We start from the raw sequence: 11,632 nt of genomic DNA, 5'->3' as shown, positions 1-11,632 counted from the left end.
CAGAAAACTGTGGTCGACTATTTACCATGGTAGACCCTCGTCGTCCGATGTCCTGCCAACAATCAGTTTCCTGTTTATTAACGTATCTACATCTCTACGAATGTACCTGTTTGAGGTGGGTCGGCATATGTATGTATATAGGTGCACCTCTAATGCAAATAAAGTTCATTCTGAAGAGTGTCATATTGTACCGACATTGCTGCAGACGAAAGTGGTAACTCAGTGAAACCGGCAGTGAGGCCAGCAGCAGCCTACGCCCTGTAGGTGCTTGCTGAGAGCTTTACGAAGGTCACTACGTTACATAAGAGAAAATGATAATGAACTACTTGAAGACAAAGCGCTACTGTTATAGATATTTGCGTGTGAATCAGCCGATAAAGCGGCTTCTTACGCTTCGACTGATATGGATGACGTATATGTGTCTGTTACATCAAAACAATGATCCTTTCATATTTGCCACTGTTATTCAGAGATTCACTCGAGAACGAAGTATTCGATGAGGGCTAAAGTAAGCATGGGTGACGATCGTACTAGCGACACCGTGTATAGTGTACATATATATATGCACACACAATCGACTAAAAAGTAAATGAGCAGTTTGAGACGACAGCTCGACTTTACTTACTTACAAACACTAACCGCGGGCAACGAGCAATGGATAGATAGTAATAGCAAAGAAAATCTCGAACGAATCTAGCTTATAAGACCGACGAATAGCAAGACAATGCTGAATGATGGAAAGTAAGTTGGTAGGGGGTTGTGGGTAAATAACAGAGGACCTTTTACGGAGATATTGATACAAACAAAAATAGCTGAAGACTTCGACCCGTTTAAGTAAGTTAATCAAGCGCAAAGAGATTTTTTCAGATCGAAATCTTTGGCAAATTTCTGAAGCGAACTGTGAAGTACATTCGCAGGGTGTCAAGACGGACTGCCCAGGCGTAACATATAATATTCAACAAAATGTAAAGTAGAAAAGGGTCTATAGAAGGACCGCTGCATATCTAGAGCATATTATAACTAAGCATGCCCTAAAAGCCACATCAAATGGGGAGATGTAACCTGCTTCCAGCTAGCTGAGCCCTGATATAAGCCTTGACTGTAATAGAAATCCTGATCCAAAAGCTGATCGATGCTATCCATAAACTATCATTGTTGTGCATATCCGGATTGCTTATACCTTACCCAAATACATTTTTTTGAATGTATATGCATATATAATATATATTTGAATTATGTACCCATATGGCTAAGGACCTTATTTCAGGACTGCGTAGAAATAATTTTGACCTGGTCGCAGGCTTGTCAGTTTACAATTGGCCGTTTAACGCTTGTTCCGACGTACCTAGATTATTGTTATCGTAGTATTATATATGTAGTGTACAGTCAAATAATGTCAGTTTCAACATGTTACTACCAAGGTTTTGTAAAGCAGCCATTCATGTTGATCCCTAAAAATATATTTCTATTAAACATCATTATATGCTTACATATAATGCAGTGCACATTTTCACGTTATTTACGTGGATCGTTTCCAATCGCTAATTGTTTTGATTTTGCTGCCTTTGGCTTGTGCTCACATGAAACAACTTCTATGCATCGTCCTGTCCTCAAAACATATTTCCTCATTGGGCCTAATGCTGTTTCCCTGCTTTACGATCAACGACGCCATATAGCATATTGAACAAATCTTAATGTATTGCACTTATATATACATATATAAGTGCAATATTTAATGTAGCTTACCCTAAAGTCATTTTTCGGAACACCTAAGAAGTGGAAGGTGTATACGTCAGATGATCTGTTTTCAAATGCACAAATAACAAAAGGGTCTATTTTAAAACTCTGTCCCCTACGATATAGCTGTGAGAGTCGACAACAGATGTCGATGGGGGCCTGATAAATTACTATATCTAACAAGATAAATTGATCTACTAGAATTTATGAAGTCCATTGACAGAAAAATGTTGACTTCGGTTATATAATTCCTGGATATACGAGTCTGTTAAATGATAAATTTACAGTGCGTCTATTACTAGTGTTTATTACATACTTTTATTGGAAACTTTTTACACGTTTCATAGTCAAAAAGGCCTTTCTATTTACTACGTATTACTTATTCCTTAAGTTAACAATGTATTTTTCACAATGAGACGGAATCCGAATAAGTTAAGCAGGCCTCCGGTCGTTAAGAGCTTCCTACTTCGAACTTGCCGCGGCCAACCACAGCTCAAGCCGGCGTAGTGCCGTTATCCCTTTGACATCGACCTCGCCATGTGCGAACTGCCATACACTGGGGAACGTATGGTCGACCTAAGTTCGCACCGACCTCGATAAGCACGACAGAAGGGTCGTAGGCTGCTGCACGCGTCATACCGCGATTTTATCGCTTCCGTTGATTCTCGCAGTATCCGGTACCAACAGAAACTAAGCGATCAGCTCTGTCGCGATTCGGCTCGTCAGCAATCGGCTGATACAGCGTTTGCCATTGCTACTGGGAACAATGGTATTCTAGTAGCGTTTTCTAAATGATTGTTATCGATAGGAATCACATTGGCCGCCAGCCATTCGAGTCTACTAGCTTTATGACGTCGTTTTTTTTTTTTCGTCTGAGGTATTATGGCATATCAAACTGGAAACTAATGGCCTGCACTCACAAGTATATGCATCTATTTAATACGCTAATAGCACAATTTTATTGATGGGGCACTTTGTATGGCTGATAGCGTTTACGGAGTGGATAAAGTAAGAAAAACTAATAGATAAGTAATTAGCTAATTAACAAACTGTTCCAATTTCAAAATCCATAAAATAAATCTGGCGAAAATTTTCCTTAAGTCTGTGTTCTGCCTTTCTGTCTGAGTCAAACGGATCCGTTCGTTTCTTAATGCTGATAGAGAGACATTAATTTTGTCGGCCATAACAGTTTCGTCAAACAATCGGCCATCATTTCCGTCTACTGGACTGTGGGGAATTAGATACTGTGACAGCGTAGGAATTAGTCCTACCACATCGTTAATGACAGGGACATCCATTACTCGCAGTTTTCTTTGTATGTACTCCATTGAATATAAGTGAATGACGGCACATCCTTTCAGGTAACCCACGAGCGGTTTGACTCTTCCCAAAACTTCGAACGAAGTTTAATACCTCAAATTTAGAGTTTCATTTAAGCTGTCAGGCACAGCTTAAAACTGCTGGCTTTTTTAAGTACGGAAACGCAAAGTTGGTCGATGTGCAAATTCCAATCCAGATTAGCACATGTTCGGTAGTCAGGCAGGCCAACACGTTACGTACTAGGCCATCGTAGTTTAACATGTAGAAAGTACAAATTAGAACAGGTGTTGGAAACTTGTTGTTTTTAACTTTGGCTTTTAACTGGAACGTCTACCCTTGAGACATTTTCACTAACATAAATAGTACGGATTGACAACGAAGGTCTGTAGTGCGCTACGCATACGGGAGAGCATGAGAATGCCCCTTGAAAAAGATTTACTGTTAAATCCGATACAAGAGACGATTGTAAATAGTAATATCATTTTAAAAATCGACAAACTATTAGCATCGATATAATGTGCATAGAGAAACGATAGAGGAACCATGGGAGACACTTCTAAGTTCGGCCAGTTGTTTACGGGCGAGGCTTACATTTGATCTAGGGCGAGGCTCCATAATCAATTAGAAGCTTGAATTAAGCTACTAATAGTTAACTGATTCGGCTCGTGAGAACTTAATTACACAACATTATACTTTACGGTATTAGTCGCCCCTATGTATTGTCTCTCCAAGACGGACGCCAAGATGTCCGTAACGGGATAAAGCTGCTTAGCGAATTCGCTCCTGTACCAAGCTAGGAAATGCTGCCGATTAGGTTGCGTCCGTTTAGATCGTGGAATCCAGCAGGGGCGAATGCGTCTGCTCAGGCTTACAAACAACAGATCGGGTGTTGTCCTCGTTTCAGCGATCCTAATAAAGCAGACACGTGGCACCAGCCTAAATATCGTAGAACACTACATCTGCTGCTTTCTGTCGAAACGTAGTCTCTTCGAGTCTGCACTTTTTTGCCATGGCAGCGTTAGGAATCTCTTCTAATAGCACCTTCTGTTATAATGAGCAAATGAGAGAACATATGGGTACTGTTCGATATGATTTTATATATGTGTTTATGTAAAATATGCTCTTGCCATTGTAAGGAAATCCTTTTAAAAGTTAGTCTCATGAAAAATATGTATGGATATATAGCTTGGTGGAAACGTTTACTATGATATGTGACGTCTATTGCTGAAAATAATTCTATCTTTTTATGGAGATAAACGGATTTTGTTCTAGGTGGGATTCTCGGATAAGTAAGATTCGCTGTTTGTGCAGTCAAAAACAAGATAGCAAACACAAACTATTTACAATGCAATACAAATATAAACAGAAATGTTGTACTATATCGTTTTTGGTAAGATTGACCAAGCACTTCGAACTTCTTCGAATAGACCGGATCGTCTCTTTAGCATGTGCGAAAGTAAACTATTAGCGTAAACTTTAACCGACCCAGTATTCACACTTCGGGAAAGGTATTTGTGAAGGAAACTTTATCAACTTCATATATTGGCATTGTTTTACCTTTTATTTGCTATTAAAGTCAATGGTTGTTATACAGGCCTACTAATAACAATAGCCTAAGCTGGACACCCAAACAGAGCTTCAAAAGCATCGTTCAAGCCGCTGTGCGATGTCCGCTCTTCCAACGCAGACGATTTTTACCGACACGGTACAATGCAATGTATACTTTAATTGTGAAAAAGTAATGCGTCTGTAAGGATTTCAAGCCCTACTCTTTGAGATGTCTCAGAGAATAAAACTTCGGCCATTGCCATCAGAACAAAATTCCACTTGATCAGTCGCAAATGCTTCAACAAACAGTCTAGGATTGTTTGTTCGTAGAACGTCAATACAGAAAGCAAATGAGCGGATTCCCATTAACTCAATGGACAATAGTTAAAATGTTACGCTGAGAAGTTGCGCCGTGTTCATTGCACGTATCCAATCGTGATTGGCCATAAGGAGTACTCTTTTCTATTTGAACAGAAACGTGAAACATGGAACCCGGCAAATCAACCGAATTTTACCTAAAACAAGATATTGTATTCATTGAGAGAAGGTTCCTCTGTGTAAATAGTATAGGAACAAAGTGTCCTGCCTTAAATTTCTACGCCAGTTGCTCGTAGAATGGTTAATGAAGCGAGCCGGCATAGACATCCCTTGATTGTACTGAACAATGCAGCGACAGCAAAAAAAACCCCTGGGCCGGTTGGGGGGGGGGGGGGGGTCAGTGAAATTCATTGCAGAGCAAACCTCGTCACCTTCACACAGCCCCTTGAGAAAGAGGAATTCATCATTTCTTGGTTGGCTTCTAAAAGTTTACTTCTCATCGCGTCTTCGTCAAAGTTAGCCATTTATTGGAAGTGTCATTTATTTCGACCAATGCAAATTTATTGGTGAAAATTATAGCTTTAAAAACTGTTCTTCTTTTGGTGTAATACCGCAATTAATTCCACTCGTGAGCTGCTGATAGATCACAAAAAGGCATAGATTCTCACGGCTCTGAGTCATGTACTTCCATGATTGAAATCCTAGCACTGCCTTGCAAAATATAGCTAGATAATGCTGAAAAACGTTGGGTTTTCGCTTCAACATCTAATAGAGAACAATATGAAACCTCACAAACGTTCAGTAGTACTTAACATAGCGAAGCGCGGTGCTAATTATAAATTCCACATACTAGATTATACTTGGAATCACTGTGTCACATTTCACATTGTACTCAATAGGCCGTTCTGTTTAGCATCATAAAATAGCAGGGTCCATCATAACGGTCTGCTAATGGAATACAAACCCTCTTATTGCATCGAAAAGCATACGTAATAGAATTATGAAGATTCAGCTAGGTGTAATTGACGTATAAAAAGGGCAACGATTATACGCACGTTTGAGGCCGTTAATAATGCGCAACGATAACAAACTACACATAAAAATTTAACATAATTAAATTTTAATAAGTATAATTATAACATGATCGTCGTCGTGCTTCAATGGCGAAGTATGTCCCACGTAACTCTGAGGTAGGGAATCGTGAAAGCGTGAAGCCCATACAGCGAAGCAGGTGTCGAATATAATTAAACTATGTAAAAATAGTTACCATTACAACATTCTAGCCCTGTAGAACATTTCGCCTTTCTGTTTCTTCATGATTTTAGCGAGGCCGCATCTTTCATTCAATACCCACTTTTCGAAAAAAAAAAAAGTCAAGTATATTTATAAGAAAAGCATTTGAAATAGAAAATTAAGTGACCTGTCTTCTCGCTTCGGTATGTGCATACATTTGATCTGTTCACAGACAAAGGTTCTGTTAAGAAATCCAAGCGACCCTTTCTAGCCGCACGAAATAAATAATGTATGTGGCTACGGCCGGCATCGAACGTGGGTCCCGTCACATCACTAAGTGCCCCTATTTCGAGTAGGCAAACTGCCTCTGCATCGTTGCACAAAGGCGAGTCTTGGCGAGGTCATCCCAACCAAACCTGCATCGACCTTATCGGTGCCCCTGCACACCAACGTAGCGATTTCTATAGATTATATAACAAAACGCACACCGATGTTAAGTCGTAGCTCGGGCAAACTTTAGACAAATCCTGTCGTCCATACACTCCCAATGACGTCCGCCGTTCTGAGGTCGCATGTGCGTATTACCTGTGACCGGTACAAAAGTATTCTGAGTTACCTAAGTTCACTACCGCGATAGACGTGCTGTCTAAGCGCCGTCATGCAACGAAAACTACGGGGCACTACGTTTATGATAATGCGGGTTCGTGCCCAGAGTGCAAGGTCAAAAGAGAATGCAGTCTAAAACGGAAATTAGCAAACAGTGCCGCGCAAGGCCAATTTAATATGCGACTCTTCTCTGAGACGAGCAGACATATATGTGTATATCTACCCTATGTATGTATATGTATCTTCTTCTAAAGGCCATAAGGGGCCGCGTTTCCTTGGGGCGAACAACCAGACCACTTGTTTACAGACCATCCCATTTCGCCCCGTCGCTCGCCTCAACGATGACGTAGTGACGCACATGTGGTTATCGTCGTTCGAAGAACGCACTTGAGTAATGAGCAGACATGAGATACTGCCAACGCCGAGGAAAGACCACCGGGTCGTGTACACCCCGTTAGAGACTGGCAACACAAATGTATGTCGGATCCAGGGAAGAGTTGATAAAACTTGTGTATCTAAGAATATATTAACTGTGCCAGATACAAATAATGATTCAGTTAGCGACGTTCAATGAGTGAAATAACCTTCTACGAAGAGGTTTTCAGCATTTGTTTCAGCATATTAAGAACGAACGCCACATATTGTTATGGCTGAAAGCTGGTGCTAAATTCTCACAAAATGCTTTTTCTCTAATAGAGGGGTTCTGTTTATATAACAAGCTGCATAAACAAATAAAACTTATTCGTATATAGATACAGTCTTCGAATATCTCTATTGCGTTCTTACCGGCCCGTTATATATCTAGGGTAGAAAAAATTTCCTACCGAGCAAAAATCTCTATTTTTTTTAAGTATATTGTAATTGTAAATCGTAACAAGGTTTTACTTTCAGTTCGGGTTTGTAGCAAAAGTGTACTTGTTTTCAATCTTCGACATCTCAAAGGTAATAGAGGACCAATAGACACAAAGTACATTATCTAAATAGAACACCTCACTAAAAACTGACATTAAAATACAACTAAAAACATGAAATAGTAGTAGCAAAAATTTAAAAAAAAAAAAACAACAACAACAACAACAACTGTATTTGCTAATCTGTCTGTGTGATGTGTTATTTAGTCTTGAGGCTGTTGGTCTCGAGAACGTTTCCACCCAATCTCTAACAATGCGCAACTTGAACTAGCGCGTCAAGAAATAAACTTGTTTTTATCATCCTCAATCACTATCACGATGTTGTTTCCGGTTATTTAGAAAATCACTGCACTGGCTTAGGTTCTGTGTGTATATCCTGTCACATAGAAAAACACCTAGGTAGCAATTCGAAATAAAATGTACTGCGGAGCCAGCTTCCATTTCCTCCCAGGAGCGCTACGGTACGGGGGCTACCCAAAACAGCCTTAACAGTGTCAGAACTGAAACTACGTTGGCCTCGTGTTGCGCGCATAGTCGCTGGGTCGGTAAATTTATATTTGTCGATAGATATTGAGGGTTAGGGCGGTGATTGAAGTGAAATGGCCCGTGAACCATACTGTCGAATAGCTTATCGTTTCCTGAGATCGCTAGCTATGTTCTTCATATATAACCTAGGCAAGCATTGGGCATGAGTGAAGCTCGTGTGCGACGGGTCGTTCTCATGCAAAACGACCTATCTTGAAATAAGTAATTTCCTAATGGCTTGAGTTGGGGGAGACTAACAATCTCTACTTACGAGTCGACTTAGTGTGCTAGATCCGTCTTTCTATTTTCTACGTAGCGAAAATAAACGGTATAGTATTAATATATCTACGATAAGATTTACGTTTATTGTTAGAACAGGTACGTTTAGATTTAGCACAAAAGGGCTTACACTTCAAGCGATGTTCAAGCTGTCAATTTATGTGTGGGTGTTTTGTCTTAGTGTTAAACTTCATCTAGCTCTATCTGAGCCTCCTTTTATTCTTTTTTTTTTTTTTTTCTCGACATATGGAAATGACAAATAATGCATTAAGCTGCACTGCTACCAGAGCTCGTAGCTGGACCAATTATCACTCAAGGTACAACTTGTTCTGATTAAATCTGCTTTTCAAAGCTATTTTTGTCAGTACGCCATAATTCAGAATCGGTTTCCCCCAGCTTTCATTAAGGCATGAAATTTGTTTACTCAAAATGTATTACGGTGTCCGACCTCGTTGTTCTTGAAATTTGTCCTGACAACCTAAAATGAACAAGACAGGTGGCACCGATGTGTCCCGCCCTTTACCCTCGCAACCGCGGCGTCAGCTTTCCATTAATTAGCTATGATTCCAGATGTTCATAGATAACGTTCTGAAAAACGAAGGATATCAACGAGATTCATCAGTCAGGTAAAATATCAACCAGTTATAGTAAAACACTCTGAAAATTTGTAGTACAATCAAATCGTGAGTTTGGCGTCGGTAAATCAAGTGCCCATCGCACTTTGCGACGCTGTTGATGGAGCAGTTGTGTTTCAGTACTAGTACATGTACAGTAGAACGAAGCGTATATATTGATAAAGATTACTTAAATCGATGAACAGGTCATATAGGGTACGCTACTCCCAGTTAGTACGGTACCCATAGAACACCCACACCTGACACCCACAGACCCTAGCAAGTGTGTTACTTGGATATAAATGCATGGAATGATGGAATATGTTGTTGTTCTATTTGTTGGTTTTTGAACGATGAAATGATTGAAAGGAACTGTTGGGGGCATTCGTATTGTTGTGAGAGAGGTGAAATTTTTTCGACCACAGCAAGACGAACTACCGCGAAAGCACTTGCCAAGAACGTTTTCATTGATCACGAACGGAAGTTAGAAGTTCGAAGGCGATCAAATACCGCCCTAGTTCTAACCATAAACTATGCCAACTAGCAATTTGCTTACGAATGTCTTTCGACTAAGTGAGAGGCCACGGGAAACCAAAGTAGGGTCATGGGGGAAGTATGGTTGCAAAGCTGAAACTTAAAGGAATTGACGGAAGGGCACCATCAGGAGTGGAGCCTGCGGCTTAATCTGACTCAACACGGGAAAACTTACCTGGTCCTGACACTAGAAAGACTGATAGCTCTGTCTTGATTTGGTGGATGGTGGTGCATGGCCGTTCTTAGTTGGTGGAGTGATTTGTCTGGTTAATTCCGATAACGAACGAGCCTCTAGCCTATTAAATAACACACGGAATCTTGTCTTCCGTGGGGTTCCCTAATGGGATCAAGTGTGTTTAACACTTTGAAACAGAGCAATTACAGGTCTGTGATGCCCCTAGATGTTCGGGGCCGCACGCGCGCTACACCGAGAGACAAAATGAATTCCCAGTAAGTGCTAGTCATTAGCTACTACTGATTACGTCCCTGCCCTTTGTACACACCGCCCGCCGCTACTACCGATTGAATGGTTTAGTGGGATCATCTGAGTAGACGGGTATGAACTTTGGTACGTGCCTGTATTGCAATGAAGATCAAACTTGATCATTTAGAGGAAGTAAAAGTCGTAGCAAGGTTTCCGTAGGTGAGCCTGCGGAAGGATCCTTACTGATTCAAAATCCATCCACTCACATGAGCGAGATACTCTGCAGGCTTCACCGGTAAACGATCTCGCTCATGTGAAGATGAGCGACATTTTCTAGAGGAATAATAAAAAGCTATTGAATAGTAACGTCAGACAATGGCTAAACGAATGTGTTTTCAAGTCTGTAAATGAGTGACTTTTGATCATCGACCGAAACGGTAATAGTTTTGAACATTCGCGGTTAGCAAAGAGGCTAACCATTTCACACTAAAAGATAATTATTGAGCGACTAACTGGGGGCAATATGGCGTTTACTATGGTGATTGGCAAAGCCGGCTTTGCATCCGTTGCAAAGAGATTTTCAGCTGTGACATTTTTCCGGAATAGGGGGCAACGTTGGAAAGTTCCGCGCTTATTGATGAGCAGTAAAATAGGATGCAGTACAATCGGCGCCTAGGAGAAGTAATATAGGTATATATGTATTAATTTAGCAACGAGTCTATAGACGTCCGCTATGAAGAAACAAGCGCATCCATTATGAAGAAGTTACGAAACCATAATAAAACTGATTATATGTTAGATCACTTAGCATCGAAACAGAACACTTTCAATACAATCGCCAGCCTCGCTCCTCGTTTGAAACTTTCGTCGTCAGGTTTGTAGTGATGAAGCGCGTGAACACCCCACTACAATTGAAGATCGAAATCAGACCCAGTTAGCATCGAACGATCGTTATAGCCCCGCCGCATAATCGTATAGTCAACCTATCTTCAGCTACCTTCGAGCATTACTGTGAACAACTTTAACTGCTCGACCAAGAGCGATTTAACTAGACTATTTCTCAAGCAAATTTTCTTCTAATAGCTCTGGAGTGAACCCATGTTTAATCTAATGGCGTACGTGTTTGAATTTCAATTTAAAAATCTATCCATTATTTGAGAGCGGCGGCCAGTGAGACCTTTTGAAAACCTTTGAAAATCGGCTAAAGAATATCGGACGTTGACATCTAAATCTGGATATAGCAGTAGGTCGTGGTAGTGGCGTTCGTGCAAGGGAAATATTCTAGGAATATGCAATCAGAAAGTCACTCGCGCATGTAATGGGTTTACGTAGCACGGAGGTAATAGTTCCCGGGGTGGTATATGCGAGGTGAATGTGCGGTGTGAACCAGCCGATGTCCTCCGCGGGGTTCTAGGGGCTCGTAAAACTATTTAATATCGGTAGGAGGAAATCTTAGAAGGTAGTAAACAGTCATCGAAGTCGAAACAAATTTGTAGCCAACTGAACAAATGTTCAATTGATAAGTAACTTAATTTTTTAAATTCAACATTATTCCATCAGTTATAAAATGTTTTCGCCTAGTA

The 11,632-nt window shown here is 40.5% G+C and overlaps 1 pseudogene; it reads left to right on the top strand.

Moving 5' to 3' along the window:
* Positions 1–9,194: 9,194 nt before the first annotated feature.
* Positions 9,195–10,291, top strand: LOC147752076 (small subunit ribosomal RNA; annotated as a pseudogene).
* Positions 10,292–11,632: the final 1,341 nt, after the last annotated feature.

Source organism: Varroa jacobsoni, unplaced genomic scaffold (assembly GCF_002532875.2).
Source record: "Varroa jacobsoni isolate VJ856 unplaced genomic scaffold, vjacob_1.0 contig00132, whole genome shotgun sequence".
Lineage (NCBI taxonomy): Eukaryota > Metazoa > Arthropoda > Arachnida > Mesostigmata > Varroidae > Varroa > Varroa jacobsoni.
This window is presented reverse-complemented; position numbering and strand designations above follow the sequence as displayed.